The sequence below is a fragment of the Rutidosis leptorrhynchoides genome, chromosome 9 (assembly GCF_046630445.1).
Source record: "Rutidosis leptorrhynchoides isolate AG116_Rl617_1_P2 chromosome 9, CSIRO_AGI_Rlap_v1, whole genome shotgun sequence".
Taxonomy (NCBI): Eukaryota; Viridiplantae; Streptophyta; class Magnoliopsida; order Asterales; family Asteraceae; genus Rutidosis; species Rutidosis leptorrhynchoides.
Genome location: NC_092341.1, coordinates 372,576,175 through 372,590,558, shown reverse-complemented (window position 1 = coordinate 372,590,558; position 14,384 = coordinate 372,576,175).

Genomic DNA, 14,384 nt, shown 5'->3' with positions numbered 1-14,384 from the left:
TAACCACAACGCAATTCACAACCCCAAGACCCAAACATAAGTTTAATGGGACTCAAAATACAATAAGTTTAATGTTTACATAAAGAGGCACAAAGGCCTTTAATCAAATGTTTACAAGTCCGACCCCTTAAATGATAGTTTTAAACCAAACAATACTCGGGCATGGTTTGGGGCTAAACTACCCAAAACATTAGGTCGACTTCCGAAAGCTTCATCTAGCAACCAATAGGGGTATATCTAATGCCCAACAACCCCTTTCCCTTTCTCCAAACCTGCATCTAAAAAGCAAACAACGAAAGGGATAAGCTAACGCTTAGTGAGTGCAATAAATATACACATGCATATATAATATACCTACTTGCAACCGCTTACTCACATACCACAAACATGCTATCAATATAATATTAGCATACGAACTCCAAGTATAAAGCTAATAATCTCCAATATCGCAAGTAGCATAAATAATAGCATATACTCCAAATATAATATGCTACACTACAATACATACATAAACTATATGGTTAACCATACTCGTGTCATGGTGCTACCGGCTCCGTGGTTCACACCATACGTAATACTATGACGCTACTGGCTCCGTGGTTCACATCACTATGCATTTGAGTCATACTCTTTTATAGTGCTACCGGCTCCGTGGTTCACACTTTGGTGCTACCGGCTCCGTGGTTCACACCTCATTTTATAGTGCTACCGGCTCCGTGGTTCACACTTTAACGACTCGTGCTATAGTGCTACCAGCTCCGTGGTTCACACTACAACACACGTACCATGATGCTACCGGCTCCGTGGTTCACATCAATTCACACTCGCACATACTATGGCACTACCGGCTCTGTGGTTCATACCATAGCACACAAATAAATATACTATATACATATATGCATAAATATCCCACTCACCTTAACGCCAAGGTGATGATTATAATCCGCAAGCTTCAAGCGAAGTACCTAATACATTAAGTACCCACATCAACATACAAACTAGTGGAACTAACCACCAACACTTAACTCTTGAGCATTTAATGACCCAAATGCATTAAATGATCCATTTACACCAAAGTCGCCCATTAATGGCCAAGTCTCATCCTAAATCACTAAAAGCTAGTGATTAAGGTCTACTAACATCAACTTAGGAGATTTCATACCCATCTTACCCAACTAGGTCAACCATTACCCATTTGACCCATTTTAACATCAAGACTCACAAATTGGTCAAACTTACACCCAGTAACAACCTTTCACCATTACACAAATATATTAGTGTTCTAACAACACAATTAATACTTACAAGCACCAACCCACAAGACCAAACCCTAAATTACAACCCCTAGGGTTTCCATATACCAATTTCACCCAAATTTACCCATTTAACTGCCAAATGGGTCCTACAAGTCTCAAATGAACAAACCCTAGCCATCAATCAATTAAAACTAAAAATACGGAGTTAAGACTTACCAACACTATCACAACATAGCTAGAGGTTAGATGAACAACTTTAATACTCGAGCTTAAACCCGAAACAAGCTTCTTCCTTCTTGATTGAAGCATTCTCACACTAAACTCTTTCTCACTCTAAAATTGAAGTGGAAAAGATAAGGTAGGTGAAAGAGGAGTGAATGACACTCTAGATCTGACCTTGGGGTCTTAAATTCATCACACAAGTGAAAATAACAAAATGCCCTTCATTTACAATTTAAAATTTAAGAGACCCATTAAATTCCCCGTCCAGGAGCGGCGCTCCTGAACATAGGAGCGGCGCTCCTAGTGTCTTCTCAAAATATTTTTGGGTCGTTACAACTCTCCCCCACTTGAATCGGAGCGCGTCCTCGCGATCCAAGCGGCATGACAAGCAGGAAGATACACTAAAACAAACTTTTCAGGTTCCCACGTAAACTCGGAACCCTTTCGATGTCGCCATTGCACTTTGTAAGTTTTAACATCTTTGTTTCGCAAGGTTTTAACCTTTTCATCAAGAATTGCAATCGGCTCTTCAACATACTCTAATTTGTTGTTCAAAGCAATCTCATCTAACGACACCCAAGTCGAGTCATCCGCAAGACACTTACGGAGATGGGAAACATGAAATGTGTTATGAATTCCAGCAAGCTCTTCTAAACGATATGCAACCTCACCAACACGAGCTAAAATCTTAAATGGCTCAATAAACCGAGGAGCTAACTTTCCTCGTTTTCGAAACCGAATAATAGCCTTCCATGGCGAAACCTTAAGCATCACCATGTCACCTTCTTGGAACTCAATCAATCGCCTACGTTTATCTACATACGACTTTTGTCTATCTTGAGCCGCTTTCAAATGAGTCCGAATCGTCTCAATCTTACTATTCGTCTCTAACACCAAATTGGTACTCCCGATTTCTTTTTGACCCACTTCACCCCAACAAATCGGAGTTCGACACCTCTGCCCATAAAGCATCTCGTAAGGTGGCATCCCGATATTGGTATGATAACTATTATTGTACGAGAACTCCACCAATGGTAAGTGCTCATCCCAACTACCACCGAAATCAATAATACACGCTCGTAACATATCCTCTAATGTTTGATTCGTACGTTCGGTATGACCGTTCGTTTGAGGATGGTACGCCGTGCTCATTCTCAATTGTGTACCCATATTTTCATGAAACTTATTCCAAAACCGATTGGTGAAACGAGTGTCTCGATCTGAAATAATAGATATAGGGACCCCATGTCTCGATATCACCTCCTTGATAAATAACTTCGACAAAGCCTCCGACGATATCGTTTCTCGAATGGGAAGAAACAAAGTACTTTTTGTCAACTGATCAACTATCACCCAAATCGAATCAAATTGGGTTCTCGCCGTCTTTGGTAACTTTGTAATGAAATCCATGGTAATGTGCTCCTATTTCCATTTCAGGACTTTCAACGGTTGTAACTTACCATACGGATTTTGGTGCTCGGCCTTGACTTGAAAACACGTGACACATTATTCAACATACTTAACAACATCACGTTTCATGCCCGGCCACCAATATTCTTTCTTCAAATCAAGATACATTTTTGTCGCGCCCGAGTGAATGGAATACTTTGACTTATGTGCTTCATCAAGTAGCACTCGTCGGTAATCACCCATTTTAGGCACCCACACCCCTCCTTGAAAGGACAACAATCCATGCGGACCTAAAGTAATAGACTCTGTTTATCCCACGATTCGTTCTTCATGTTTATTATTAACAAAAGCTTCAATTTGAATCTCACCAAGCTTTACAAGAAAATCGTTAGTAATAATCATGCGTAACGATCCTACTCGTATCGCCGGATGTTGACTCTTTCGACTTAACGCATCCGTGACAACATTCGCCTTGCCCGGATGATAAAGTATTTCACAATCATAATCTTTTACCACATCCATCCACCTACGTTGACGATAAATCAAATCTCGTTGATCAAAAAGATGTTTTAAGCTCTTGTGATCCGAATAAATTGTACACTTGACACCGTACAAGTAATGGCGTCAAATTTTCAACGCATGCACCACCGCCGCCAACTCAAGATCATGAGTCGGATATCTCGTTTCGTGTTCCTTTAATTTTCGAGAGGTGTAAGCGATAACGTTACCTCTTTGCATTAGAACACACACGAGCCCATTTAAAGATGCATCACAATAAACCGTCATGTCTTCTACCCCTTTTGGCAATACTAACACCGGAGCTTGACATAACTTCTCTTTTAACAATTGGAAAGCAATTTCTTGCTCGTTTTCCCAATTAAATCTCGCTTTCTTTCTCGTCAGCTTTGTCAATGGAGATGCGATTTTAGAAAGTCTTTGATAAACCGACAATAATAACCGGTCAACCCCAGAAAACTTCGGATCTCCGTAGGCATAGTCGGTCGTCCCCAACTCTTTACCGCCTCAATCTTCCCTGGATCTACTTGAATACCATATTTGTTCACAATATGGCCAAGAAATTGAACTTCCCTTAGCCAAAATTCACATTTGGAGAATTTTGCATACAACTTCTCCTTCCACAACGTCTTCAACGCACCACGCAAATGATGTTCATGTTCCTTCATACTCTATGAATAGAGAAGTATGTCGTTAATGAACACAATCACTGACTTGTCCAACATAGGTTTGTACACTCGGTTCATAAGATCCATGAATGCCGCCGGTGCATTCGTAAGACCGAAAGGCATGACTACAAATTCAAAATGCCCGTAACGCGTTCGAAAAGCAGTTTTCTCAATATCTCCCTCACAGACCTGCATTTGGTGATAGCCGGACCGTAGGTCAATCTTAGAGAAATACGTCGCACCTTGGAGTTGGTCAAACAAATCGTCAATCCGAGGTAATGAATGACGATTCTTTATCGTCACTTTATTCAACTCCCGATAATCGATGCACATCCGCATACTACCATCCTTCTTCTTCACGAATAAAACCAGAGCGCCCCATGGCGAAGCACTCGGTCGGATAAAACCCTTTTCAAGTAACTATTGGGTTTGATTCAACAACTCCTGCATTTCCGTTGGTGCTAAACGATAAGGAGTTTTAGCAATGGGAGTAGCCCCCGGAACCAAGTCAATGCGAAATTCAACTTGTCTTTCCGCCGGAACACCCGGTAATTTATCCGGAAAAATGTCTTCGAATTCACTAACCACCGGAATTTCATGAATGGAAGGTGGCTCTTCACGAGTATCAACTACACGAGCAAGAAAAGCCAGGCCACCACTAACAAGAAAATGATGTGCCCATGCATAGGTGCATAATGGCACAAGTCTCCTTCGTCTCTCGCTGTGAATAATTAACTCTCCCCCACTTGGTGTCTTCACACGAATAGATTTTTCGTGGCATGCAATATCGACTCTATAACGATCGAGCCAATCCATGCCAAAGACAATATCAAATTCACCCAAAGTCATCGAAATAAGATCAATTTTAAACTTTTCGGAACCAAACACAATATCACAATCATTACACACATCAACCCCTAGCACCATTTTACCATCCGCTATTTCAACTTCTACCGGATGACTTAACTTAGCTAATGGTTTATCGAGCTTAGGCACAAAACGCGGAGACACAAACGATAAATTAGCACCTCCATCAATTAATATCCTTGCCGGATTAGAGTTAACCATGAAAGTACCCGAGACAACTTCATTGGATTGCTTGGCCTCATTATTGGTCATCAAATAATTTCGAACCCTAGCCGTACGCTTTCTCCAACTTCTTAACTTGATCACCCCACAACTCGGGACATTCCGTCCTTCGGTACCCTTCTTTTTGACAATTGTAACAAGTGAGCTTTGGTGTTGAAGTCGCACTTGTATAATCGCGAGCCATGTGTCCTTGTTGTCCACAATTATAACACTTGGGTCCAAAACCCCCGAACGTACCCTTCTTCACACTACCAATGCTTTCGGAACCCTTCTTACTCTTCTTGTTTGAAAAGCTCGAATGACTCGAACCCTCGAACTTTCTTTTACCAAAAGTAAAACCACACTTCCTCATAACAAATGCTTCAAAACCTTTAGCCATGTCGAACAACTCTTCAAAAGTTTTCACCGTGGTTGCGCTAATCTTCTCTTGATAGTTGTCATTCAAGATCCGATAGAAATCTTCCTTTAACATTTTATCATTCCCGACATACTCCGGGCAAAATTGGGTCTTTTACAAGAAAACAGATTTGAGAGTGTTCAAATCCATCGACCCTTGCCTCAAGGCACGTGTGACAACCCGGAAATTTCTGACCAAATTTAAACTTGATCTTTATATATTTCCAACACGATAAGCAAAGTCTGTAATATTGATTCTCAAAATTTTTGAACTAATGTTATATATTCAGTTAACCTTTGACTATTGACCGACGATTCGCGAACATCTATTTGTAAATAGATATATATATAAATATATATATACAAGAAGTTGGAATATTAATTATTAAAATTAATTATAAATAACTTGCAATGTGTATTTAAAAAACTGATTTATGTATATTAAATAAAGATATATACATATATATAATTTCAAGTTATTTAGTAAACGATAGTAATATTCATTTATTGATTCGATTTATATTTAGTAAGTTAACTAAAACGTTTAAGATGAACACGCAAAACACTAATTTGCTACAGTATTTTCAATTTGCTACATTACCCAAAAAGCTACAGTGTTTTCGAAAACCACTATTTGCTACAGTAAAAATCACTATTCGAAAACACTATTTCAAAATGAAAAAATATATATATTTTACGAAGTGATAAAATATAATATTAACTTGGTCATAAAGCATTTTGATATTATTATTTATATTTTAATTGATAACGAGATGTTGATTTAAGGAAGTAAATGACCAAAACACTCAAATGATTAAGTTATATTTTGGGTAATATAGTTTATCATTGATTAATTCTAATTATTGATAAATGTACACGTCGTGAAACGTAAAGTATAGGTTTTCTAAGTGTACGAAAGGACGTTCGAAAAACCGGAACCGGGACATAAGTCGAACGTAAACGTACAAGACATCGGAACCAAAATTACAAGTTAACTAGGCACGAGAATATAATATAATATATAATTAATTAATATAAATTATATATATTATATATATATTTAATCATGTCGACAAGCAAAACGTTAAATGATTGTGAGCTGTCAAAGGAACCCATGCGATCGCATAGGATTTACCCCTTCAAGCTATGTGATCGCATGGCAGGGCTGGTAAGTTCAGGTCTATAAATTGATCGATTTCTGGTTCACTGAATTCACTTCTCTCAATCTATATCGATATCTCTCTATATTTATATTATAATTATTATAATTATAATTATTATTATTATTATTATTATTATTATTATTATTATTATTATTATTATTAAGATTAATATTATTATTAATCTTATTATTATTAGTAGTATTAGTATTATTATTATTTATACATAAAATACTACGACGAGGTTCTACTCGCATGTTTTCAAAATGGGTTTTGCGAGCGGGATAGAGCTAAGGAAATTATGGGTATAGTTCGAGGGTATTGCTCGTGAGTCAAACTAGTGTTTATCATCTCTGTTGCGTCTAATATTGATATGTGAGCATTCATATCTTATCTTTTATATATTAATAGTGTATCCATGTCTAGTGCTCGAGTATATATGTTTAGGCAAGCTTGTATGCTTTAATTTTGTCATTAGATAGTTTATGATGAATCACGAATTTGATACATATGCTACTGATATAAAGTATATGATATGCATGTTTTTGGAAAGCTGGCGAAAAATTATTAACTTTTCATTTAGAAATCGCGTGATTTCGATGAACGGATTAAAAGATATGGTCAACTGAATTATGTTTGACGTTAATTGAAATTGTATTTGAAACTGTAAATTAATATTTAAACAACTTGTCTATGATATTAATAAATTGGATTTTTAGATATTACTAATCGAGTAAATGAATTTCTATATAAGGCACGTCTCGTTTTGTTGAACAATTGTCAAAGTTGACTATCTTATCAGGTTTTAAAGCTTTATAAACACTATAGTCTTATTTTACAAGTATTGGAAAACTATGTGAAATAATAAAATATTTTCGATTGCCATGATAATTCAAATATAGCTCCTGAAATAAATAATATTTTATGTTTGATAAACTATAAATTCGTTCAATTATCAAAACTTATACTATGTTAATACAATAAACATGTATAGATTTAAAGATCATATTGGGTCAGATTGACTTTTGAGATGACTTTTGTTAACTTTTGCATGTCGGTCTCGAGTATTAGGATTGTGAAACACTATGACCCGACCTAGATTGTTAGACATGTATTGACCAACATATGTTCTCTAGGTTGAGATCTACGGTTGTGATGCCCCGTACAAAACCATCGTGTACGAATCATCGACAACAGGATCATTACAAGGTTAAGTACTATATGATGTAATAAAAGAAGTTGCATTCACGATAAAAAGATGACGTCATAACTGACGTCAATTGTTTTACACCAACAGTATGCTTCTACAAATAGCAAGCATGAATAAATGTATGAGACCCTTAGGTCGTTACAAAACATAGTTTCAAATGTATTAAAGTTTGAATGCAAGATAAATAGTTCATGCGGTGATAACACTAGAGCAGCGGGTGTCTACGGCAAGACTAGTGCACAGCGGAAGCAAATAACCTTAAGCACCTGAGAAAAACATGCTTAAAAACGTCAACACAAAGGTTGGTGAGCTATAGTTTAAGTATAACAGTAAGTAAGGTAGGCCACGAGATTTCAGTGCTACAAAGAGCGTTTCAAAATAGTATGATAAAGTATATGTTAACCGTGGGCACTTGGTAACTAACTTAACGTTTATACCCCCTGAAAGTACACTTGGCAAGTGCGTATGTCTACGAAGTATTAAACACTCGTTAAATGCTAGCGCGACTAGCCCGAGTGGGGATGTCAAACCCTATGGATCCATATCTAAGATTCGCGTTCACGGTTCAAAAACCAATGATTAAACGTTACCGAGCTAAAGGGAATGTTTATGGCGTTGTATAACCCACACATATATAAGTTTAAGTACTCGTGCCTAGTATGTAAAACATAAAATCCTCATGTATTCTCAGTTCCCAAAGTAAGTTAAAGTAAAAAGGGAATGCTATAACTCACAATGATAAAGTAGCGGTAAAGTATGACTCGGAAAGTAAGCAAGTAATGAAGGTTGTCCAAACGGGTCCTCAACCTAAGTCAAATAGTACTAAGTCAGTAAATCGTCCGAATAGGTTTAAAAGTATGTAAATAAGGTCTTAAGGGTCATCATCATTCATCATCAAACAAAAGGCGTAAAGTAAGTTTCGTTTATGAAAGTAGTTTAAAACAAAGGCTGACTTCAGTCAGTCACCACGGCCTCTACCCTTACTGAAATAAGGTGAGACCAGTGGCCATGGCTCCGTATATGAGTCCTTTAAGTGTGGTAAAATTTACAGAAGAAAACTCGTCTTTTTTTGACCGTGGCGACGGTTTAAGTGCGAGTAGGTCAGAAATTTCTGCACAACGTTAAAAGGACATAGTGACGATCGGAGGGCCATAAATCCTAAACCGTAACTCGGATTAAGACGAGTCCTATATGAAAAGTTATATACTCGAACAGAGCTATCTGAAAATCAACATTAAAATAGCCCAGGTCTTCCTTATAAGACCCAGAAATAGTAAAACATTAGGGTCAGTAGGTTTCGGTGGTTCTTGGTGCTCGATGCTTATCATGGTTCTCATCCTTGATATATATATAGCTTCAAGTGTACAACTCGTTGATGTGTTTGCATCATTTTCACCAAGGTTTGACCATCATAACCCAAGTGTAAGTCTAAGACATGAAGCACAACTCACTTAAGTGTTGCAAGTGTTTTGATGAACCAAAGTTACATCAAAGTCTTAGATTTAACACATACATGAAATGTAAAAGTAATATTAACCAAGTTTTGACTATTATGACACAAGTGTAGGTCTAAGACATGTAGCACAACTCACTTAAGAGTTGTATGAAGTTTGATGAACCAAGGTTACATCAAAGTCTTAGATCTAACACATACATGAACTTTAAAACTAATAATAAGTTACAAACTTGAAAGTAAACTTATGAAATCAAGATCTTGAGTTGTAGAACATAGTTCTTAGTTTGATCTTGAAGATCCAAGACTCAAAAGTCTAGATCTAACATAAGTGTACCAAGTTATAATTTAAAGAAAGCTTACTTACATGTTCTTGAACTTTTAAAGTTAACTTTTAGTTCAAGATTAATGAGATCAAGGTTAACTAGTAACACTTGACCAATAACAACCAACAAACATGAAATTAAAGTGCAAGTAAATAAAGTAAATAAGCTAAGTAAACAAGTAACTAGTAACTAGTTCATGGGTTGTTCATACTTTAAAGATTCAAACCAAAGTTTGATCTTTAAGAAAGTAAACTTTAAAATTTACTAACATGAATTACAAGTATGATTTACAACACATGAACCTTAAATCTTTTGAAACAATAAATGTAGAATCATAAACTAGTAAGTTTATGTTCTTGTGTTCTTGAAAATACAAGATATTATGAAGAATCAAACTAAAGAGTTGATTCTTGAAACTAGTAAGTAACAAACAACAACTAGTAACAAAGTAACAACAACTAACAAGTAAACAACAATCAAATGATGATGATATGTGATACATGCCACAATTTTGTGACAAGAAAAAGAAAGAACACAAAGCTTGCTACTTACAAAATGTAGAGTGAAGATGAGAGCAAAAGTTGAAAGGAAAATGAGAAGTAATTTTTGTGTGTGAGAAATGAAGTGAATACTAGTAGATATGAGTCACAAAAAAAGAAATTGAATACCCTCTCACTACTTGGTAGCCCACGGCCAGCAGAAAAAAAGAGGGGAGGGAGAAGTTCAATGGTCACTTGCATGTAAAAGCTTAAAAGTGTGGTTAATAGATGGCCATGCATGGGGATTATGTGTAAACTAGATTCCAAGTGTAACAACTAACTAGTTAAACTCCAAGGTGATACTTACATATAGAAGAAATGGACTAGTTAATCCAATAAGGTGTAGGGTGGGCTTATAAGTCTATATTCATGAGTCCATTAACATTAAATAAGCCCAAGTTTCATGTAAATAACAAATAAATCCAATTAAAGCCCAAGTAACTAACTAATCACCATAGTTAATTAAAATGATTAATAAAATCAATTATGAATGTAGATAATACTCTAAAATATTATTCGTGAAAGTTTCGTGTGTCACAAAGACGTTTCGGGCATTTAAAGTCAAGTACGGGCAATCATGACAACATGTAAATGTAGTAACATACATTCATTTAATCACACGTATTAATAATAATTATTAATAAATAACGTTGGAAAAACCAGGGTCGTTACATTACCCACCTGTTAAAGAAAATTTCGTCCCGAAATTTTAAGCTGAGGTAGATGGAGGAGTCGGGAAAAGGTGAGGATACTTCCGCATCATTTGATCCTCTCGCTCCCAAGTAAACTCAGGTCCTCGTTTGGCATTCCATCGTACTCGGACGATCAGAATCTTGTTCCATTTCAAAGTTTTGATATCACGATCCATAATTTCAACAGGTTCTTCCACGAAGTGGAGTTTGTCGTCAATTGTAAGTTCTTCCAGTGGTATGATAAGTTCCGGTGCAGCAAGACACTTCTTCAAGTTTGACACGTGGAAGGTAGGATGAACTGAGCTCAATTGTTTTGGAAGGTCTAGACGGTAATCAACGGGTCCAACACGTTCCAAGATCTCAAAAGGACTAATGTATCGTGGGTTCAACTTTCCATGTTTTCCAAAACGGATCACACCTTTCCAAGGTGCAACCTTTAACATTACACGGTCGCCCACGTTGAATTCAAAGTCTTTACATTTAAGATCAGCATAACTCTTCTGACGATCGCGGGTAGTCTTAAGTCTAGCTTGAATCAGAGCAATCTTCTCCGTTGTTTCATGGACTACCTCGGGTCCGGTGATTTGCTTTTCACCTAATTCGGACCAACAAATAGGAGATCGGCACTTGCGGCCATACAATGCTTCAAAAGGTGCAGCATTAATTCTTGAGTGATAACTGTTGTTGTACGAAAATTCGGCTAACGGCAAATGCCTTTCTCAAGCCTTTCCGAAATCAATGACACATGCACACAACATGTCTTCCAAGGTCTGAATCATTCATTCACTTTGCCCGTCAGTCTGAGGGTGATAAGCAGTACTCATGTCGAGACGGGTTCCCATGGCTTCTTGCAAAGAACGCCAGAATCTAGAAGCAAAACGGGGGTCGCGATCTGAGATGATCGATAAAGGTACACCATGATGAGATACAACCTCCTTGATGTACAGTTGAGCAAGTCTTTCCATCGTATCTGTTTCTTTCATCGCTAAGAAATGTGCAGATTTGGTGAGGCGGTCAACAATAACCCAAATAGTATCGTATCCGCCCACCGTCATTGGTAGCTTGGTGATGAAATCCATCATTATCCTTTCCCACTTCCATTGTGGGATTTTCGGTTATTGAAGTAAACCAGAAGGTCTCTGATGCTCGGGTTTAACCTTCGAGCAAGTCAAACACTTACCAACATAAGTCGCAACGTCCTTCTTAAGATTCTCCCACCAATACTGTTCTTTAAGGTCGTGGTACATTTTGCCCGCTCCAGGGTGAATCGAATATCTCGATTTGTGTGCTTCATCAAGTATAAGGTTCCGTAGGTCTCCATAAATAGGTACCCAAATTCTTCCGTCATAACATCGGAGTCCAGACTCCTTAACCTCGAATCGAGAGACAAGTATGTTCAAATGTTCATGAGTTATATTCTCCTTCTTGAGAGCCTCATCTTGGGCTACTCTGATCTGGCTGTTGAGATTCGAATGGATGGTGATGTTCAGAGCCCTAACACGAAGAGGTGCCTTCCTCTCCTTTCGGCTTAAAGCGTCAGCTACAACATTGGCCTTGCCAGGATGATAATGGAGTTCACAATCATAGTCGTTGAGCATCTCGATCCATCGACGCTGTCTCATATTCAATTGCTTCTGATCAAAGATGTGCTACAGACTCTTGTGATCGGTAAAAATAGTACTATTAGTTCCATACAAATAGTGTCTCCACAATTTGAGCGCAAAGACAACGGCTCCAAGTTCAAAATTGTGAGTAGTGTAGTTCCGCTCGTGAATATTCAATTGGCGGGAGGCATAGGCAATAACCTTTGATCGTTGCATCAGTACACAACCAAAACCACTCTTCGAAGCATCGCAATAAACAACGAAATCGTCACTACCTTCGGGAAGCGATAGGATAGGTGCGGAGGTTAACTTCTTCTTCAAAGTTTGGAATGCTGATTCGTGTGTGGGTTCCCAAATGAACTTCTTGCCCTTGTGAGTCAGCGCGGTCAGAGGACGCGCAATCAGAGAAAATCCTTCAATGAATCTTCGGTAGTAACCGGCGAGACCTAGGAATTGGCGAATGTGGGTCGGAGTTGTGGGAGTCTCCCACTTGCTGATAGCTTCAATCTTGGTGGGGTCAACTTTGATACCCTGGTCGCTCACAACATGACCCAGAAACTGGACTTCCTTCAACCAAAATTCACACTTGGAGAATTTGGCGTAAAGTTGCTCTTGTCTCAGGAGTTCAAGTACTAGTCCGAGGTGTTGCTCATGCTCTTCTTCGCTCTTAGAGTAGATGAGGATATCATCTATGAAGACGATAACAAACTTATCCAAGTACGGCTTGCAGACACGATTCATGAGGTCCATGAACACGGCAGGTGCATTTGTCAAACCGAATGGCATCACGAAAAACTCATAATGACCATAACGGGTCCTGAATGCAGTTGTCATCATGTCACTTTCCTTCACCCTCAACTGGTGATAACCGGATCGCAAATCGATCTTTGAGTAAACGCTCGATCCTTGTAGTTGATCAAAAAGATCGTCAATTCTGGGAAGAGGATACCGATTCTTGATAGTCAATTTGTTGAGTTCACGGTAGTCGATACACATACGGAAGGATCCATCCTTCTTCTTCACAAACAACACAGGTGCGCCCCAAGGTGAGAAACTTGGTTGGATAAACCCTCGGTCTAGTAGTTCTTGTAGTTGACTCTGTAATTCTTGCATCTCGGAAAGTGCGAGTCTATAAGGTGCGCGAGCTACAGGTGCAGCTCCTGGCACTAAATCAATCTGAAACTCTACTGCTCTCTGCGGCGGCAATCCAGGCAATTCCTCTGGGAAGACATCGGAAAATTCGTTCACAATTCGAACGTCGTTCACGCTCTTCACCTCAGTTTCTACCGCTTTCACATGTGCTAGGACAGCAAAACGTCCCTTCTTCATAATCTTTTGCGCTTTCACGCAACTAATGAGGTTCAACTTCGAGGTACATCTCTCTCCATAGATAACCAGTGGCTTGCCATCTCCTTGTGGTATACGAAGAGCTTTATCTCCACAAATGATATCAGCTCTTATCTTGCTCAACCAATCCATACCGACGATCACGTCAAAACTTCCCAATTTGATAGGTATCAAATCAATTTCGAAATCTGCACCAGCTATGTTGATAATAGCTCCTCGACTGATATGGTCAACTTTCTCAAGTTTTCCATTGGCGACCTCGACAAGCATACTCTCTTTTAACGGGACTAATGACCAATTAATCTTATCGCAAAAATGTCTACATACATAACTTCTATCCGCACTAGTATCAAACAAGATAGAAGCTAAAAGATTGTTGATTTTGAATATACCTGTCACCAAGTCAGGGTTTTCGCGTGCGTCCCTTGCATTAACATTGAAAGCTCTAGCGCGCGGTAGTCCGCCATCTTTTCGCTTGTTTGGACACGCATTTCTG